The 16,153-nt window shown below is 45.3% G+C and overlaps 1 protein-coding gene across 1 annotated transcript in view; it reads right to left on the reverse strand.

Moving 5' to 3' along the window:
* DOCK8 (dedicator of cytokinesis 8) overlaps positions 1–9,813 on the reverse strand; it is a gene marked incomplete at its 3' end in the record, with an annotated part of 126,172 nt that extends 116,359 nt beyond the window's left edge. Inside the window, exon 1 of the mRNA XM_083404612.1 lies at positions 8,341–9,813. The remainder of the gene's footprint in view (positions 1–8,340) is intronic.
* Positions 9,814–16,153: the final 6,340 nt, after the last annotated feature.

Below are 16,153 nucleotides of genomic sequence, written 5' to 3' on the forward strand. Positions count from 1 at the left end.
ACCATGGCCAAGGTGGCTGAGGCTGGTGAGAGTTGATTCCTAAGACCATGGTGGAAAGAAAATGATTACAATACTACATCAAGTATGATTTAAAAGACTCTGAGCAATCTTTATTTATTCAGAAGTATGTACCATTCATTCTGTATCTTACATAAATATTTAAAACCATATGTGTGTGTGTGTGTGTTTGTGTGTGTGTGTGAATCTACTGACTGCAAAGAGGAAGCAACAGATTCGTAGCAGGAAGTTCCTTTGGTAGTTATTCAGAGGAATGTTTTTGCTGGAGCCACCATAGAAAAGGCCCGTTCTCTTGTTGCCACCCTCCAAACCTCTCTGGAAAGGGGAACATAGAGAAGGGTGTCAGATGACAAGCGCAGGGTCCAGGTCGGTTCGTAAGGGGAAAGGTGATCCTTAAGGCATTGAGGTCTTGATCCGTGCAAGGCTTTATAGGTCGACACCAGCACTTTGAATTGGGCCCAGAACCTAATCAGCAGACAGTCCAGTTGTGCCAGGATTGGTGTTAAATGCTCAAATCGTCTTGCTCTGGTGAGCAAGCTGGCCATTGAATTTTGCACCAGCTGAAGTTTCTGAGCCATATTCAGAAGTCTTACCAGAGCATAGGCCACAGAAGTCAGGCTTCCCCTGTCCAGACAGGGGCAGATGAGCCACCAGCCAAAGCTGGCAGAAGGCACTCCACACCACTGAGGCCACCTCGGCCTCAAGTGATAGTAGTGGATGCAAGATCCCCCCCCCCCCAAGCTACGAACCTGCTCCTTCAAAGGGAGTGTAATCTCCCAGCCATCTGGTCTAGGGAACCACCCACTAACAGTGCCTCTGTCTTATCTGGATTGAGCTTCAGTTTATTGACTCTCATCCAGTCCATTACCAAGGCAAGACATGAGGCAAGATAACAAAAGTAGCAGACATCTCAAAATTGTGTAGATTATTACTGCCAGCACCATAACAGCAGGATGAATATTTGGTACAATGTTTTGCCAGTCATGCAAATATTGTTCAAAACTGGAAACTCAGAAATAGGAAGTTGCTGTGTCACAACAATCCACCAGGGTCCCTGGTGCGCACAAGTCGCATCCCTCATGACACACACTTGTGGAAGACAGCACACAGGAAATGCTGGCAGTGACCACAAAGCTGTTCAAAAAACCCTTACTGTTCAAAATTGTATGGTTTTGTCAAGAAATCAGGGAGCCACAGTTAAGTGAGCTGTGATGGTATCACATAATAGAAGGGTGTCCCTGAACGTATCAGTAGACTCAAGAAATCCTATACAAAACAAAATCTACTAGGAGGTTGGCTGGACTGGCTGCCAACTCAAGATCTCAGTATTTTATAACTATGTAATTCTGAATAGTGGCAGGTGGGTGTGGATCTGGATACTGTGAAACAGAAAAGGTGCCATTTCCTCCTCCCCTTCTCTGAAAGATTCCCCACCAAACATAACCCTCTACCTCTAGGACGTTTGCTATAGGGCTTACAGGCCTGAGCAGCACAACCTCCTTCTCTTTCCTTACCCCACCTCTTCCCCCAACAACACCTCAACATATTGTAGATGTCCTGGAAGCTCACAGCTCCTTGTCTGCCATTTTAAGAAAATGTTTTTCTTTTAACGGACAAACTTACACGCTTCTATATACCTAGGGAATCCTTCAAACATGTAGAAGCCACAACCTAATTTTAAGGTGGCTCTGTTTTGCTTGCCACCTGGTAGCCATTCAACCAGATGCAGTTCACAACATAAAAATGTAATATAAAAGCACAAAATATATGATTTTAAAACCCCAATAACTTCCCCCTCCCACACTTTAAAGGGGTATTGTGGTCTAAACCACAGAGCCTAGGGCTTGCTGATCAGAAGGTCGGCGGTTCGAATCCCTGTGACGGGGTGAGCTCCCATTGTTCGGTCCCAGCTCCTGCCCACCTAGCAGTTCGAAAAGACATCAAAATGCAAGCAGATAAATAGGTACCACTACGGTGGGAAGGTAAACGGCATTTCTGTGCACTGCTCTGGTTCGTCAGAAGCGGCTTAGTCATGCTGGCCACATGACCCGGAAGCTGTCTGCAGACAAACACCGGCTCCCTCGGCCTATAGAGCGAGATGAGCACGTAACCCCAGAGTCGTCCGCGACTGGACCTAACGGTCAGGGGTACCTTAACCTTTACCTAGATGTTTATCAGCCAAAGGCCTGGTTAAAAAGGAACGTTTTTGCCTGGCACCTAAAGGTGTATAATGAAGGCGCCTAGCAATCGTCCCTGGGGAGAGCCTTCCACAAACAAGGAGCCTCTACAGAGAAAGCCCGTTCTTGTGTTGCCACCCTCTGGACCTCTCAAGGAGGTGGCACATGAAGAAGGGCCTCAGAGGATGATCTCAGGGTCCAGGTAGGTTCATATGGAGACAGGCGGTCCTGAGCTGTTTAAGGCTTTATACCTCAAAACCAGCACTTTGAATTGGGCCCAGAAACTAATTGGCAGCCAGTGCAGTCGGACCAGACTTGGTGTAATACGTTCAAATGGTCTTGTCCCAGTGAGCTGCTGAGTTCTGCACTAACTGAAGTTTCTGAACCATCTTCAGAGGCAGCCCAACATATAATGTTGCAGTAATTTAATCTTGAGGTTACCAGGGCATGGACAACAGTAGTTAGGCTATCCCTGTTCAGATAGGGGCATAGCTGGGCCACCAGCCAAAGCTGAAGGAAGGCACTCTGGGCCACCGATGCCACCTGAGCCTCAAGTGACAGCAAAGGATCCAGGAGCACCCCCAAGCTATGAACCTGCTCCTTCAGAGGAAGTGTAAGCCCATCAAGAGCAGGCAACCTCCCAGCCATCTGGTCTAGGGAACCACCCACTAACAGTGCCTTCGTCTTATCTGAATTGAGCTTCACTTTGTTGGCTCTCATCCAGTCCATTATCAAGACAAGACAATGGCCCAGCACTTCCACTGTCTCACCTGCAAAGGAGAAGTAGAGCTGTGTGTCATCAGCATATTGCTGACAAACATACTCCAAACCTCCAAGATAACCCCACTTAGCAGTTTCATGTAAACAGGACAGGGGAGAGAATTGAGCCCCACATCGAAGCTTCCACGGGGCTGAAAAATACTCCCCAAGCAACACCCATCCAAGGAGGACTGCAACCACCGCAAAGTGGTGTCACCCACCCCTAATTTGGATACCATGGTTGAGGGTATCAAAAGCCACTGAAAGGTCGCAGAGAAGTAACAGGGACACATTTCTCCAGTCTCTCTCCCAACAGAGGGCATCATACAGGGTGACCAAAGCAGCTTCTGTGCCAAAACCGGGACTAAACCCTGATTGAAATGGATCTAGAAAATCAGTTTGCTCCAAGAGTGCCTGGATCTGGTCTGCAACCACCCACTCTAGAACCTTGCTCAGGAAAGGGAGACTAGCAACTGGCCAGTAGCTTGCAAGATTTTCTGAATCCAGGGAGTGTCTCTTGAGAAGTGGTTTTACCACTGCCTCCTTCAAGCAGGCAGGGACCACCCCCTCTCGTAAAGAGGCATTAACCATCTCCCTGGCCCAGACAGCTGTCCCCTCCCTGCTGGTTTTTATCAACCAAGAGGGGCAAGGGTCAAGAGCGCAAGTGGTCTCCCTGACTGAGCCAAGGACCTGGCATTCAGCAACAGCAGCCACAAACCCGAGGGCTGGCCGATAGGACAACTGCAATTCCCCGGGTTGGAGGAGGGGCTGGCACACGGCACAGTCACCAACTGCCTGTGTTGTGTGCCCCCTACTCGGCCCCCCCATGCCTTACCTCCCCCTACCTTGAACCACTGGGATTGGGGCCCCCTGCTTTCCCTCACTCCTCTCCTCTCAGGCACATCCAACAAAGAGACCTGACTTTGACCACAAATAAGTTGTCAGTTAAAAACAGTTCAAAATAATTAAGACAATTTAATCTTGCATGTACAGTGAAACACATTTTACTAGATAATAACCAGAAATATGAGTCTCCTGAGGAATAATCACAGGTGATCAGAAGTCCCTAAGAACATGAAATGCACTGCAATAAAAGAATTGAAAAGCGGGAAGACACCTGGACCGGATGGATTTAGTGCAAGATATTACAAAGAAATGAAACATACCCTACTTGTACCGTTAAAGGAAGTGATGAACAATATCTTAAAAAAGGAAGAAATTCCAGAAACTTGGAAAGAAGCCTATATCACTTTTATTCCAAAACAAGATCTGATTTGACTCAGGTTAAAAATTACAGGCCGATCTCGTTGCTAAATAATGATTACAAAATGTTTGCAAATATTTTAGCAAATAGGATGAAAAGGATGTTAAAGGAAATGATACATAAGGATCAAGCAGGTTTCCTTCCTGGTAGGCAGATGAAAGATAATATAAGAAATGTAATAAATATAATGGAATATCTGACCAACAGGAAGGATAAGCAGGCAATGTTGATTTTTGTAGATGCTGAGAAGGCCTTTGACAATATTTCTTGGGAATTTATGTTAAAGAATTTAGAAGTTATGGATATGGGCCAATCTTTCCTAAACGGTATAAAGGCAATATATTCTAAGCAAAGAGCAAAACTAATTGTTAATAATGTAACAACGGAAAATATTGCTATAACTAAGGGTACAAGACAAGGGTGTCCTTTGTCACCGTTGTTATTCATATCGGTCCTAGAGGTTTTCCTAAGATCACTAAGAAATAATGAACAAATAAAAGGTGTCGTATATTCATGGTCGTAATGAATATAAGGTAAAGGCATTTGCTGATGACTTGGTTAGGAAGATCCCATAAAGAGTGTTAAAGAGGTGTTAGAAGAAATAGAACAGTTTGGATGGGTGGCCGATTTTAAATTAAATAAGAAAAAAACCAAAATAATTGTGAAAAATATAGATCAAGAAACAACTGAAAGAATACAGCAACAGATAGAGATTGAGGTGGTTAAGAAAGTGAAATATTTAGGGATTATGTTGACTCCTAGGAGTATTGATCTATTTCAAAATAATTATGTACCAATATGGAATAAAATTAAGCGAGATCTGGAGGTGTGGGGGAGAATGGAGTTATCATTTTGGGGAAGAATTGCAGAGATAAAGATGAGTGGGTTACTGAAAATGTTTTTGTTTCAAACAATTCCAATAATCAAATGGGTGACAATATTTAAAGAATGGCAAAGAATAATTTCAAGGTATATCTGGCAGGGTAAGAAGCCAAGAATAAAATTTAAGTTGTTAACAGATGCAAAAGATAGAGGAGGCTTCGCCCTGCCAGACTTGAGATTATACTACGAAGCATCATGCCTCTGTTGGTTGAAAGAATGGATGAAGTTAGAAAATACAGAATTGTTAGATTTGGAAGGATATGATAATAGATTCGGTTGGCACGCATATTTATGGTATGATAAAAAACGAGTGTACAAAGGTTTTGAAAATCACATCATTCAAGGATCTCTGATTGAAGTATGGGGTAGGTATAAAAACCTACTGGAGCCTAAAATTCCACATTGGTTAACTCCGTTGGAGGTGATGAGTGTTAAGAAGATCAATATGACGGGGAGGTGGATAACATATGGGAATTTAATAAATAAAGATGGGAATAAATGGAAATTGAAACCATATGAAGAAGTAAAAGAATATGTAAAGATTGGCTGCATTACTTTCAGATTAATGAAATGTTTAAAAAAGAAGTATTAGAAAGAGGTTTTTCTGAGAAGGAATCTAGGTTTCAACAGGAAATATTGGATAATGAAGTGAAAATTCTATCCAAAATGTACAAATTATTATTAGAGTGGTATACAAACGATGAAGAGGTTAAATCGGTTATGATCCAGTGGGCCAAAGACTTTGGATATACAGTGGTGCCCCGCAAGACGAATGCCTCGCAAGACGGAAAACCCGCTAGACGAAAGGGTTTTCCGTTTTGGAGGTGCTTTGCAAAACGAATTTGCTATGGGCTTGCTTCGCAAGACGAAAATGTCTTGCAAGTTCCTGCGGGGGTTTTTTCCCTCCCCCCCCTTTTCCCAAGCCGCTAAGCCGCTTAACAGCTGATCGCTAAGCCGCTTAACAGCTGATCGCTAAGCCACTTAACAGCTGATCGCTAAGCCGCTTATCAGCTGATCCACTAAGCCCGCTAAGCCGCTAACAGCCTTTTAGCAGCTACTCCGCTAATCCCTTAAGGCTTTAATAGCCGCTAATAGCCGCTAAACAGCTAATAGTGCTAATCTGCTAAGCCGCTAATGGGCTTGCCTCGCAAGACGAGAAAACCGCAAGACGAAGAGACTCGCGGAACGGATTCTTTTCGTCTTGCGAGGCACCACTGTAATATTCAATTTGATGGTTGGATAAAACTGTGGAAGGAAGGGACGAAGTTTACTGCATGTACTACAATAAAGGAAAATGTTATGAAAATGATATATAGATGGTATGTAACACCAGTAAAATTAGGTAAGATGTATAAGGTAAGCAATAAATGTTGGAAATGTAAGGAAAAAGAAGGAACATTTTATCATATGTGGTGGGAGTGTAAAAAAGTGAAATGTTTTTGGGAAACGATATATAATGAGATAAAGAAAATGTTGAAATATACATTTGTTAAAAAAACAGAAACATTTCTATTAGGAATACTAGGTTATGAAATTTTAAAAAAAGGATTGGAAAGTATTCTTATATGCAGTAACAGCAGCTAGAATTTTGTTGGCCCAGAAGTGGAAACAAGAAGAAGTGCCTACGATTGAAGAATGGAGAATGAAACTAATGGATTACGCAGAACTGGACAAGTTAACACGGAGGATCCGGAACCGACGAGACCAGAGATTCACTGAGGACTGGAATAAATTTACAGAATATATCAAAAATATTTGTGATAAACAGATAATGTTTGTAAGTTTTTAGGAAGCTTTGTGAGAACTGCCAACCTAGCAGTTCAAAAGCACCCCTGGGTGCAAGTAGATAAATAGGGACCGCTTACTAGCGGGAAGGTAAACGGCGTTTCCGTGTGCGGCTCTGGCTCGCCAGAGCAGCGATGTCACGCTGGCCACGTGACCCGGAAGTGTCTTCGGACAGCGCTGGCCCTTGGCCTCTTTGAGTGAGATGGGTGCACAACCCTAGAGTCTGTCAAGACTGGCCCGTACGGGCAGGGGTACCTTTACCTTATGGTAGAAATATTGATTAAATAATATGATAAGGCAAATAATTATATAGTGCAATATTAAATTAAGAAATGTGGAGAAAGTGATAACACGGAGAATTATCAGACATGTTGATGGAAGTCCAAAAGAAGACGTTGGTGAGAATTGGATGTTTAATTTTGTATAAATTTATACTGGAAAATTAATAAAAATTATTAAAAAAAAAAAAGAACATGAATTGTAAAACGGAAAACTAAAATGGGCTCAACTATAGAGCAGTGGTGTCTTTAACAAGATTAATTTGTCTTTATCTTGACCGGTAACTTTCATCACATATTGAAGAACAGTTGCTATTTATACACTGTGATCTCATTATTCATGAGATCTGATAAGATCATGAAAACTCACAAATAAAATCTGCATGTGCCATTCATTCTTAAAACATTTATCTGTGTTCTGCTCCCCATGATTCCTTATTTTATAAACACAGAATGTGCATGATTCTGGTACAAAAAGCAGGATAACCTTGTAGTACAACCTGGAATTCTTCAGTCTGATGGCAGTGATTATTGGAGAAGAAGAGTTTGGATTTGATATCTTGCTTTATCACTACCCTAAGGAGGCTCAAAACGGCTAACAATCTCCTTTCCCTTCCTCCCCCACAACAAACACTCTGTGAGGTGAGTGAGGCTGAGAGACTTCAGAGAAGTGTGACTGGCCTAAGGTCACCCAGCAGCTGCATGTGGAGGAGCGGGGAATCAAACCCGGTTCACCAGATTACGAGTCTATCGATCTTAACCACTACACTACACTTTTGACAAAAGAGTATGAAAATATTAATTGCATTACTGGAGTAGACAAAAGTGCATCTCGTCCCACCTTTATTCTATACCTGTGACCAGTAAGATGCCCCATAATAGTCATCTCCTTTCATTTATCCTAGCAACTGGAATTAGATTTGTTTAGCTAAACATATACCTGGACATGCTAGAGGGAGAGCACTGAAGCATCTGAAAAGTCCCAGCAGTTGAGTTTCTACAATCACTTACATTTTCTGCAGTGCCTTTTACTCAACTGCCACACTACAAAGACATTTTTGCAATTGCACAACTGCAGAATTTCCTGGTTGTTCTATCCTTCAACTTACTGAATTTGACTACACATAGAAAAGCATCAAAAGGTGTGAAATGCTTCAGACTGGGGAAAAACTTTAACATTTTTATCTGCAGTTTTATTTTAAAGAACAAAAGCCTTCCATCTTGTTGTGTCAGGGACTGGGCAGATGAGAAGGAGTGGTGGAGACTGCCATCCCTGGAGGCTTCCAGGCAGGAGACAGATGAAGATAGCATGGGCCCAGGTTCGTGGTGGTGGCACACCTCAGAAGAAGAAGCAAAGAGCTGGGAAATAAGGTCGGGTGAGGAACAGGAGCAAGCTAGGAGATGCACTAGTCCTGAACAGAGAGAGGAGTCAGAAGTAGTAGAAACAGTACAGCCACTTGAAAGCCTGAGAGAGCCCCTTCCTCCTCCTAGAACTAGGCTCTCCCTTTCTGTATCTGGACAGAAAGATTTAACTGCTGGCCACCGTAGACGGCAGGAGGGGTGTGGAAGCTAGGAAGTAACTGCCAGAGCAGCAGCTCAAGATTGAGGGAGCATATTCCGTGGTCGCCATGTATTTCTGTTGATTTAAATAAAAGAACTGAAGGAAGCTCTCCACGTCTCTGATTTCACTAGGCAGTTAGTCACGTAAAGGAACATAAAGGATTTAATGAAATGTTATATTAGTTCATCCACAAACAAGATTATTGAAATGGACAGTAGGAAATATAGTAAGTGATCAAAGTATGCATCCACAAAAAGTAAATTTAATTCCATACTTATTTCTAGTAGGAAAATTTGCCTTGCCTGAAAGTTAGCTCTACTGGGATTAATAGGATTAGGGTTGTATTATTAGATACCAAAACATGGCAGGGTGGGGGCAGGGGAGCTAAACTGAGCCGAGTTTCAAAGAACTCCCCCCCCCCAAGCCATTTCCTGGGCCTTAACAGGTCAAGAGTTGGTTAAAGTCTGTGTGAGCCATATATTCAACAGGTGAGTCTGCCCATTACTGTATTTCTATGCCTAGGAAAGTAGTGCCTGTGGAATTTCTGCTTGTACAGTTATTAAAGGTGTATGGAAAAGGTGAAACATTCAATCGACAGCAAGCCACAAGTTACTTACAGCCTTAATTGCACTCAATTGGCATAATCCCAGCATTTTCACCAGGATTTTTTTTAATGGAAGTATGCCAGTTTTGTGGATTAGAGTCTGGCTGCAACTGAGAATAATCTTTTACAGAGTGGTCACCTGAGAATCCCAGTGAAGTATATTGCACTACTCCATAATAAGTTTTTGCAACCTTAAAGCCTTGGGAAGGAAAGGGAAAACTTTAGTCAATTACAAACATATATTCACTGCAGTTTAGAACCATGCTGAGAACAAGTTCTGACTAAGTTTTTTACACTTCCTATTTCTCAGAGCTATAAAAACCTTCTATCAACTTATTACCACCTCTCTGTGCAAATAATAATATGATCAGGGTTTTTTCCCCAGGAGGTGAGGCTTTCTCCTTCAGAATCGACCAAACAACAAGCTGCATCTAGATTTCTAACCCAATGCCAAGCGCAAACAAGTCTGGAATGAGGGAGACTGATTCCAACTCCCCCCGCCAAAAAGCAAATTCCTTCGGCGCGTGCGTGCGTGTGCGCGCCGCGCTCTGCTTCGCCTCTCCTTAACGCCCCGCGGACCGCGGCTCTGCGGCGGAGTCCCGGGCGGTGGGCAGATGGGGCAAGCGGCAGATCGGCTCTCCGGGCGCGTCTCTCCCGGAGCTTCCCCGGCCAGCGAGGCCAGTCAAGAGCCGCTCTTGGGAAATGCCCCCAGGTGCCCTTACCTGTTGATTTTCAGAGCAAAGGCTCTCCTGTCCGAGCTGGGCAGAGTGGCCATGCCGAGGGGCCGGGCCGCGATCGCCCCGCGGGGTCCCGCTCCGCCGAGGAGGAAGCCTCTTCCTCGAGCCCCGCTCCGGCGCCTCCTCAGGGGCAGGCACGTCGGGGCAGAAGAAACTTCCGCCTTTTCGCTCTTCCTCCTTGAAACCCGCAGGCGACGGGCAGGGAGGGGCCGGCGACGCCTCTGCCGCGGCGGGAGGCAGCCGGGGCCCCCGCTCGGGCGGGAGGGGGCGTCCCATTTGGGAATGTGGCTTAGCCTGGATCAAAACATCACTGCAAGTTAAAAAGAAGTCTAGCTCATCAGGGAGAGGACGAAGCCGAACCATTTCCCCTGAGGGGCTGGCTTTCCATTTTGAGGGGTGCGTCGTCTTCATACCTTTCTTCCCTGCCGTTTCCCACCTCATGGGCTGTGTCCTGCCACAGGGCCGGCCGCTGACCGGACTCCAGACCTGCTCTGCTTGTTAAAACGTTACGCCATTTTATGATATTATTACAGTACTCTTTTTTTAACGGCTTCTAAGTGACACCGATCACGTTTCTTTCGTTTCGGGAGGAATCTGTTTCCTTCTGAGAAAGCATTTCAGAAGTCGGTCCCGCTTGGGAGATCTCCCTCCACGTGCGTGAGCGCTCATCCTGCCTTCCCCGAGGACCGGGGCGGCGGCGCAGTTTGGGACTGTCTTGCATCATAAGGTGCAAAAACGACCGAGCCGCCCTTGTCAGCCGAGCTGCCGTTGCAAGAACGTGTCCGCCGCTTGCACAAGCCGCTCTTTTGCAAAGCCTTCCGTTCGCCGCCCTTCAGTCTCGGCGCCTGCGGGGAAAAGCTCGAGATGGTCGCTCACTGAACAGATTCGGGTTTCAAACCAAGGGAAATATTGGGCGGCGGGATGTGGGGCTCCTCGGGACGGAGTTCGGGAAGGACGGCTGGACATTTAGCAGCAGCAGCAGCGCGTGCGAAACGCAAAACGCCGATAGCACGAAGCAGCGCCCGTGGGGTGCAAAGACTGCGCCTCTGTGCCTGGGGGTGGGGGAAGAGCAACTGCCCAGGGTGGGGATTTAACAGACAAATAAATACAAATTAATCACAGGTTGTGAAAACAAATCCAGGCATGTGAGCAAGTTATGCACTCAGTCTAGCACAGTACAGGAGGGAAAGCCTAAGCCGCCATGCAATTTAAACATGTATTTTACACAGCACGGAGGAAATAAAAACGACTCCAGGATGATATCTTTTTTGCATCCGTTCACCCTTATATTTTACTACCCCACCTCCCATTCTATCCAGGTCACAATGGGACCTAGTATATTGAAGTATAGCATTCATCCATTGACTTTTCGATTTGCGCAGCGGCTCTGATGCTCAAAGAATACAGATTTACAGCATATACAAAAGTTTAATTCCTTTGCACTTCTAGACAAAATACTGAGATAGCAATCCTAAACCCTGTAGTGAAGTAGGCATGTATAGGGTTGTGCTGTGGGCCAGTTAAGATAAATTAGACTACAGCTAACTGTGTGGGAGTCAAAGAACAAACAAAACAGCACACATTTGTTTTACTACAGAAAAAAATTAACCACCTGGCTTTAAATTACTTAGATTGCTGGTCCACCTAGGACAGTAAAAAAAATGATAAAAATACATTTTCAAATTATTTCCAGTGAGAAACTCCCATAACACTCATAGCATGGATATTTTTTTTAACCAGGAACAATTTCACAGCCTAATCCTGCACATTCCACCAAGAAAGTCTGTGTGTGGTTGCAGATGCCGGGATGAACAAAATGACTTGGAATGACAAATGGGGATAAACAAAAAGTTGGTGTGATTCATAATGTAGAAATGTTCACTATGAAGTGCCACCTAGTGGATTCATGGACCATCGCAAGGATTTTGTTTTTACCATCAATGTTGTTGTTGTTGTTTAGTCGTTTAGTCGTGTCCGACTCTTCGTGACCCCATGGACCAGAGCACGCCAGGCACTCCTGTCTTCCACTGCCTCCTGCAGTTTGGTCAAACTCATGCTGGTAGCTTCAAGAACACTATCCAACCATCTCGTCCTCTTGTCGTCCCCTTCTCCTTGTGCCCTCCATCTTTCCCAACATCAGGGTCTTTCCCAGGGAGTCTTCTCTTCTCATGAGGTGGCCAAAGTATTGGAGCCTCAGCTTCACAATCTGTCCTTCCAGTGAGCACTCAGGGCTGATTTCCTTCAGAATGGATACGTTTGATCTTCTTGCAGTCCATGGGACTCTCAAGAGTCTCCTCCAGCACCATAATTCAAAAGCATCAATTCTTCGGCGATCAGCCTTCTTTATGGTCCAGCTCTCACTTCCATACATCACTGCTGGGAAAACTATAGCTTTAACTATATGGACTTTTGTTGGCAAGCTGATGTCTCAGCTTTTTAAGATGCTGTCTACGTTTGTCATTGCTTTCCTCCCAAGAAGCAGGCGTCTTTTAATTTCGTGACTGCTGTCACCATCTGCAGTGATCATAGAGCCCAAGAAAGTAAAATCTCTCACTACCTCCATTTCTTCCCCTTCTATTTGCCAGGAGGTGATGGGCCCAGTGGCCATGATCTTCGTTTTTTGATGTTGAGCTTCAGACCATATTTTGCACTCTCCTCTTTCACCCTCATTAAAAGGTTTTTTTATTTAATCCCCTTCATGGATCAGTGCCTTGCTGTAGCGAAGGGGCTTGAATAACTCAGAAAAGCTATGAACTATGCCATGCAGGGCACCCAAGATGGACAGGTCATAGTGGAGAGTTTTGACCAAATGTGATCCACCTGGAGCAGGAACCGGCAAGCCACTCCAGTATCCCTGCCAAGAAAACTCCATGGACAAAGACAACAGGCATATAAAAGTTATGACGCTGGAAGATGAGCCCCTCAGGTCGGAAGGCGTCCAACATGCTACTGAGGAAGGGCAGAGGACAAGTACAAGTAGATTCAGAGCTGATGAAGTGGCTGGGCCAAAGCCGAAAGGTCGCTCAGTTGTGGATATGCCTGGAAGCGAAAGGAAAGTCCAATGCTGTAAAGAAAAATATTGCATAGGAACCTGGAATGTAAGAACCATGAACCTGGGTGAGTTGGATGTCGTCAAAAATGAGATGGGAAGGATAAATATTGACATCCTGGGCATCAGTGAACTAAAATGGACAGGAATGGGCGAATTCAGTTCGGATGACCATCATATCTACCACTGTGGGCAAGAATCCCATAAAAGAAATGGAGTGGCCCTCATAGTCAACAAAGAGTGGCGAAAGCTGTACTGGGATGCAATCTCAAAAATGATAGAATGATCTCGATACGAATCCAAGGCAGACCTTTTAACATCACAGTAATCCAAGTTTATGCACCAACTACTGGTGCTGAAGAAACTGAAATTGACCAATTCTATGAAGACTTACAACACCTTTTAGAAATGACTCCAAAGAAGGATGTTCTTCTCATTATAGGGGGTTGGAATGCTAAAGTAGGGAATCAAGAAATTGGAGAAAAGGAGGTTAAGGGGTGATATGATAGCCATGTTCAAATATATAAAAGGATGTCACATAGAGGAGGGAGAAAGGTTGTTTTCTGCTGCTCCAGAGAAGCGGACACGGAGCAATGGATCCAAACTACAAGAAAGAAGATTCCACCTAAACATTAGGAAGAACTTCCTCACTGTAAGAGCTGTTCGACAGTGGAATTTGCTGCCAAGGAGTGTGGTGGATTCTTCTTCTTTGGAGGTCTTTAAGTAGGGGCTTGACAACCATATGTCAGGAGGGCTCTGATGGTGTTTCCTGCTTGGCAGGGGGTTGGACTCGATGGCCCTTGTGGTCTCTTCCAACTCTATGATTCAATGATTCTATGTGAGGGAGCTTTCCCAGACCTGCTGGAAGAGGCAGTCATTAAACCGCATCTTAAAAAAACATCTCTAGACCTGGCCAATATGGCCAACTATCACCCAGTCTCAAATCTTCCATTCTTGGGCAAGGTATAGAGCGAGTAGTTGCTGAACAACTCCAGGCACACCTGAAAGAAGCGGACCATTTGGATCCCTTCCATTCGGGATTCAGGCCTCATCATGGGACTGAAACTGCCTTGGTAGCGCTGCTCGATGATCTCCAGCGGGCTAGGGACAAAGGTGAGAGCTGTTTCCTAGTTCTTTTGGATCTCTCAGTGGCTTTTGATACCATCAACCATCACATTCTTCTGGACCGTCTAGAGGGGCTGGGAGCACTGTTATACAGTGGTTCCGCTCCTTCTTCCTGGGCTGTGTTCAGAAAGTGGTGGGGAGGGGGATGAGTGTTCAGACCCCTGGGCTCTCACTTGTGGGGTGCCTCAGGGTTCCGTCCTCTCCCCCATGCTTTTCAACATCTATATGAAGTTGCTGGGAGAGAGCATCAGGGGGTTGTGGCTGGGTGTTCATCAGTATGTGGATGACACTCAGCTCTACCTCTCCTTCAAATTGGAACCAGTGAAGGCAGTGAATGTCCTGTGTGAGTGTCTGGAGGCGGTTGGAGGATGGATTTAATGGCTTGAGATTGAATCCTAACAAGACAGAAGTACTGTTCTTGGGGGACGGGGCAGGCAGATGTGGGGGACTCCCTGGTCCTGAATGGGGCAACTGTGCCCCTGAAGGTCCAGATGCTCAGTCTGGGAGTCATTTTGGACTCCCAGCTGTCCATGGAGGCACAGGTTAATTATGTGTCCAGGGCAGCTGTCTACCAGGTCCATCTGGTATGCAGGCTGAGACCCTACTTGCCCACGGACTGTCTCGCCAGAGTGATGCATGCTCTAGTTATCTCCCGCTAGGACTACTGCAATGTGCTCTACATGGTGCAACCTTTGGAAGTGACCTGGGTAACTACAACTAATCCAGAATGCGGCAGCCAGACTGGTGATTAGGAAAGGCTGCCGAGACCACATAACACCGGTCTTGAAAGACTTACATTGGCTCCCAGTACGTTTCCGAGCACAATTCAAAGTGTTGGTGTTGACCTTTAAAGCCCTAAACAGCCTTGGCCCAGTACACCCGAAGGAGCGTCTCCACCCCCATCGCTCTGCCTGGACACTGAGATCCAGCTCTGGTGGTTCCCTCACTATGAGAAGCCAAGGTACAGGGAACCAGGCAGAGGGCCTTCTCGGTAGTGGCACCCACCCTGCGGAACGCCCTCCCATCAGATGTCAAAGAGATAAACAACTATCTGACTTTAGAAGAAATCTGAAGGCAGCCCTGTTTAGGGAAGTTTTTAATGACTGATGTTTTATTGTATTTTTAATCTTTATTGGAAGCCACCCAGAGTGGGTGGGGAAACCCCGCCAGATGGGCAGGGTATAAATAAATTATTATTATCCATCCTCCAACCGCCTCCAGGCACTCACATAGGACATTCACTGCCTGTTACCTGGATTCAAGAACTAAGGTATTTACCATCTCAAAAGAGGCCACCGGTGACCAATTTTGTCAGACAGGAGACAAGCCACATTTTTTAATTTCTGTTTTAGACTGCCTTTTTCTGTGACATGTGTATGATACTTTTGGGTGGTCTTTGACTAAGGGACTGGGCAATTTCCAAAATCTTTAAAAGTTATTGCACACCCTTGTTCCAGGTCCTCCTCACTCCTCTGTTGCAAATGAAAAATAAAATCTTCCTTGCTTTCACTGGGCCCTGCCTCCACTCAATTCTCTCTGACCATTGATGGCCAGCCACCCCTGCGGCCCTGCCCCTGCTACACCCCCACTCACAGTTTGCCTGGCGGGACTCACACAAAGCAGTGTTCATGAGCAGCCGTCTTTCCATGTGGGGCTGATTTGGAGACTATTGGCACTTTTTCAAAGCCACGTGAAAACCAAACTCATAGCTGTCAACCTTCCCTTTTTTTGTGGGAAATCCCCTTATTCCAGTGCTGCTTCCCGCTGCTATCCCGGATTGTTAGATAACCCGTAGACTGTCCCCGGGACAGGTGAGGCTGCTGATCCCTTATTTTTGAGGCTGCTGATCCCTTATTTTCAAATCTGAAAGTTGACAGCCATGACCAAACTATAACCAGCTTCTCTGATTCAGGA

This window comes from Podarcis tiliguerta (assembly GCF_965153285.1).
Source record: "Podarcis tiliguerta genome assembly, chromosome: 11".
In the NCBI taxonomy this organism is placed as follows: domain Eukaryota; kingdom Metazoa; phylum Chordata; class Lepidosauria; order Squamata; family Lacertidae; genus Podarcis; species Podarcis tiliguerta.